The 4,684-nt window shown below is 49.2% G+C and overlaps 1 protein-coding gene across 1 annotated transcript in view; it reads left to right on the top strand.

Moving 5' to 3' along the window:
- Positions 1-4,684, top strand: part of IPO11 (importin 11) — a 333,704-nt gene that overhangs the window by 227,308 nt on the left and 101,712 nt on the right. The window lies entirely within an intron of this gene.

The raw sequence follows: 4,684 nt of genomic DNA, 5'->3' as shown, positions 1-4,684 counted from the left end.
CGCCACCCTGCGGGTGCCATCAGGTGCTTTTTCAGTATTTTTTACTCCCCAAAATAAACAGACACCTGACTTGGCATAAAATTATATATAAATATTGATGTCATACATTTCATGGGTGTGAGAGATGACTTGTAAAAACAGGTCTTGAAAGAAACAGGCCTGTGAGAAAAAAAAACAGCCTGAGAAAGAGCGGGGAGGGGGGGGGGGCTCTGAGCTAAGGAATGACTCAATCACAGAATCACAAGAATCACAGAATCATTCCGGTTGGAAAAGACCCTTGGGATCATCGAGTCCAACGATCAGCCCGACTATACAAGGTTCTCCCCTACACCATATCCCACAAAATCTCATCTAAATGACCCTTAAACACATCCAAGGATGCTGACTCCAGCCCCTTCTTGGGCAGCCTATTCCATTGTCTGACCACTCTTTTCTGTGAAAACTCCCCTGTTGCAGTTTAAAGCCATTCCCTCTTGTCATTAATAAACTGTGAGAAGAGACCAGCACCAACCTCTCTGCAATGTCCTTTCAGGTAGTTATAGAGAGTGATGAGGTCTCCCCTCAGCCTTCTCTTCCTCAAGCTGAGCAGCCCCAGCTCCTTCAGTCTCTCCTCATAGGATTTATTCTCCAGGCCCTTCACCAGCTTCGTTGCCCTCCTCTGCACTCGCTCCAGCACCTCGAGATCTCTCTCATTGAGGTGCCCAAAACTGGACACAATACTCCAGGTGTGGCCTCACCAGTGCAGAGCACAGGGGTGCAGAAGAGCTGAGCACACACACGACCAATGTGATCAAGCAATACCCGTTTATTACAACTAAGAAAGCCTTTTTATAATGTTCTCCCGCACACGTGAGTAACATGCAGTACAAGTCCTCAACATTGGACAGTTAACTTAGCCCAAGCTTTAAATCTTCTTATGATTGGAGAAAAAGTGCCACATCAGCCGTGCCAGGCTTCCTGCCTTGTGGAACTTTCTCTTCCACCCCAACCCCTTTTGGGGGTTGTTTGTCTCATCGAGTTTCTCCCCCCTCACTCAGGGTTACATCCGTATCGTATTCTTGCTCAGACTGAGGCTCTTACCAGTCTTGTTCTCATGCAGGATTGCTCACATGTCCATTCTCTCGCAGAAAGTCCTCTTGAATCCCAACACAGCGGGACTATCACCTCCCTACTTCTGCTGGTCACACTATTTCTAATACAAGCCAGGATGCCGTTGGCTTTCTTGGCCACCTGGGCACACTGCTGGCTCATGTTCAGTTGGTTGTCAGTGAAAACCCCCAGATCCTTCTCTTCCACACAGCTCCAGCCACACCTCCCCCAGCCTGTAGCCATGCAGGGGGTTGTTGTGGCCCAAGTGCAGGACCTGGCACTTGGCTTTGTTGAAGCTCGTCCCGTTAATGTTGGCCACCGATCCAATCTATCCAAGTCTCTCTGCAGAGCCTCCCTATCCTCATGCAGATCAACACTCCTGCTTACCTTGGTGTCAGCTGCGAACTCACTGATGATACACTCTGTGTCTTTATCAAGATCATCAATAGAGATGTTGAACAGAAATGGTCCCAACACCGAGCCCTGAGGAACACCACTAGTGATCTGCTGCCAGCTGGATTTAGCTCCATTGACCACCACTCTCTGGGACCACCCAGCCAGTGCTTGACCCAGCAGGCCGTTCATTCATCCAGGCTATGGGCAGCCAGTTTTAATATGAGAATTCTATGGGGAACTGTGTCAAATGCTTTTCGAAAATCCAGGTAGATAATATGTACAGCTTTTCCCTCATCCAATAGTCGGGTCATCTTGTCATAGAAGGAGATCAGGTTTGTCAGGCAGGATCTGCCTTTCATAAACCCATGCTGACTGGGCCTGATCCCCTGGTTGTCCATTATATGACTTGTAATGGCTCTCAAGATGACCTGCTCCATGATCTTCCCTGGCACCGAGGTCAGACTGACAGGTCTATAGTTTCCTGGATCCTCCTTTCTGCCTCTCTTGTAGATGGGTGTCACATTTGCCACCCTCCAGTCCAGTGGGAACCTCCCCAGTCAGCCATGACTTCAGGTAAATCATGGACAGTGGCTTGGCGAGCACATCTGTCAATTCTTTCAGCACCCTCGGGTGTAACCCTTCTGTTCCCACAGACTTGTGTGCACCCAAGTTGTGTAGCAGGTCTCTGACCACTTCCTCTTTAATGGTGATGACCAAAAGTAATGAAACAATAGTCACAGAGTGGATGGTGTGGAGGTGGAAGCTGATACGGCTGCCCGAATAACACAGGATGCAGCTGGAGGAGGGAGTCCTGTGGAGACAGGACAGTTCTGCTACGGTGCACCTGGTCAAGATGCAAGGGCCATCTGTCTGGTGAATGACCTTTGCTTCATTATCCACAAAATGCATATTAAAGTTAATACCCCCGAATATACTAATGAAGATGAACAAGATCATGCTAATTACATCATCCCATGAAAAACCCCTCCCCATACATGGCATACATAGGTATGTGGATCGACCTAGGGGACTGTTATGTATTGGAAGTTAAGTATTGGAAAATTGGGTGTTGGAAGCATGAGGAAGGCAAAAGAGCAAAACAGTGAGAAATTTGCGAAGCAGACATTTTCCTTGACACAGAGTGCCCATAATAAACACAGGACCAGAAGGAGGTCCAGTGATTTGTCTGATGTGGTGCCGAGGAGGAATGCGAAGCTGGTTGCAGGCCGCACAGTCCCATTCTTTCACTTCAAGGGCAGATTTATCTCCTGTTATGCTTGGTTCCCTCAAAATATTATTTTTTGTAGCAACCTTCCAAATTTGTGCCTCATCCTCCCTTTTTCCCCACACAACTCAGCTGCACCCAGTGTACCAAGTCAACCTTGCTTCCCGTCCTCCCTCTCTTTCCCACCAAAGCCAGCCGTACCCCTTGGCACCATGAAACTAATTATGTATTAATGATACAATAATGATTTGTCTACAGTCCCACCCACTCACCATACCTACTATGATAAAGAGTACCCCAAGTTTGTACCTAATTTGGAGGGACGATAATCTGACACCAAATCGGAGGGACAGACTTGACAGGTTTGTGCTCTCACCCCACCCCACCTCCCCCAGAAGGGATGCCTTTTGGTAAGATATCCTCAGCTACACCAAGTGTATCCCCGGGAACTTAGTCTGTGTGATTGCAATCGTTTTTACTTTGTTTTCTTTTGTGTCATGCTATATAGCCAACCTGCAGTTTGTGCATTTATTGTAGGCAATCTTAAAGAATCTGTGAATGTTGCATGAAAATAAACCATACTATTCAGAATCTGACTGCTGCTCCTGAGTGTCTGCTTGGGCTGGGTCAGACTTACAGTCACAGTCCCAATTGGCATACCTATTAAGGGGTAAGTCCAGCCGTCCCTACCCCCTCTGATCTCCGAGGATCGGCTAGAATACAAGGGGATTTATGTCTTAATGAATTTATCTCTTACCCTAAACGCAACAGGGATGGAACCAAGGAAAGTGTGTATAAATAGAGGGGGAACAAGCAGAGGGTGAGTCGGAGAGTGAAGAAGATGAATGCCTCCTTGAACCCTCACTGGTGGGATCAGCGCAGGAACCCAGACCAGTGATTTCTATTTCTCTATTCTATCTTCCTCCTTTCCTTTTCCCCCTTTTTCTTTACTACCATTAAGTAATACAAGGTATATTGCTTGCCGTAACTCTTTATATACTTAGCCAATTATAGTATATCCATTGTGGGAAGTTAATAAATGTCAGGACTTTGATACTTGTCTCACCCTTGTCCACTCTGTTGGGGATTTATGAATCTAAGTCACTTGTCTCCCTTGTCTGAGCAGGGCACTACAGTGGGGTGGTGATTCTGACCCTCTGTTCTGCTCTGGTGAGACCCCACCTGCAATCCTGTGCCCAGCTCTGTGGCCCCCAACATAAGAACAACATGGGCCTGCTGGTGTGGGCCATGAAGATGATCAGGGGACTGAAGCACCTCTGAGGACAGGCTGAGAGAGTTGGGGTTGTTCAGCCTGGAGAAGGCTCCGGGAAGACCTTCTAGTGGCCTTCCAGTACTTAAAGGGGGCTACAGGAAAGATGGGGAGGGACTCTTTATCAGGAATGACGGGTAATGGTTTCAAACTGACAGAGGGAAGACTTAGGTTAGATCTAAGGAGGAAATTCCCTTAGAGTGTGGTTGAGACCCTGGCACAGGTTGCCCAGAGAAGCTGTGGCTGCCCCTCCCTGGCAGTGTCCAAGGCCAGGCTGGACGGGGCTTTGAGCAACCTGGGCTAGTGGAAGGTGTCCCTGTGCATGGCAGGGGGGTGGAACTTCATGATCTTTAAGGTCGCTTCCAACCCAAACCATGCTATGGCTCTGTGATTTCTACCACAGCCCCTCGACACCCTTCTCTCCCTTGCTCCAACTGCTCAGAATAAGCACACTCGTAAAACTGTCAGAAGTTTACATTTTCCTCGCCCGTTCCCAGACACTCGCACACCCAACTGGCCAGGAGAGAGCTGCTCCCTCGCCTGATGGGAGACGCGAGCAGGGTCCCACGCGGGGCGGCCTGGCACCGCGGCCATTCCGAAACCGGGAACCGCAGCCAGCGCAGCCCGAAGCCTCCCGGAGGGGCTGAGACGGGCGGCCCGGCGTAACCCAGGGGCCGTCATTCGGCGGCCGTGAGCCCCAGCAC

Source organism: Athene cunicularia (assembly GCF_003259725.1).
Source record: "Athene cunicularia isolate RWA chromosome Z unlocalized genomic scaffold, athCun1 chrZ_part1, whole genome shotgun sequence".
Lineage (NCBI taxonomy): Eukaryota > Metazoa > Chordata > Aves > Strigiformes > Strigidae > Athene > Athene cunicularia.
Note: the sequence above shows the minus strand (reverse complement) of the source record. Positions and strands in the feature narration are given on the sequence as shown.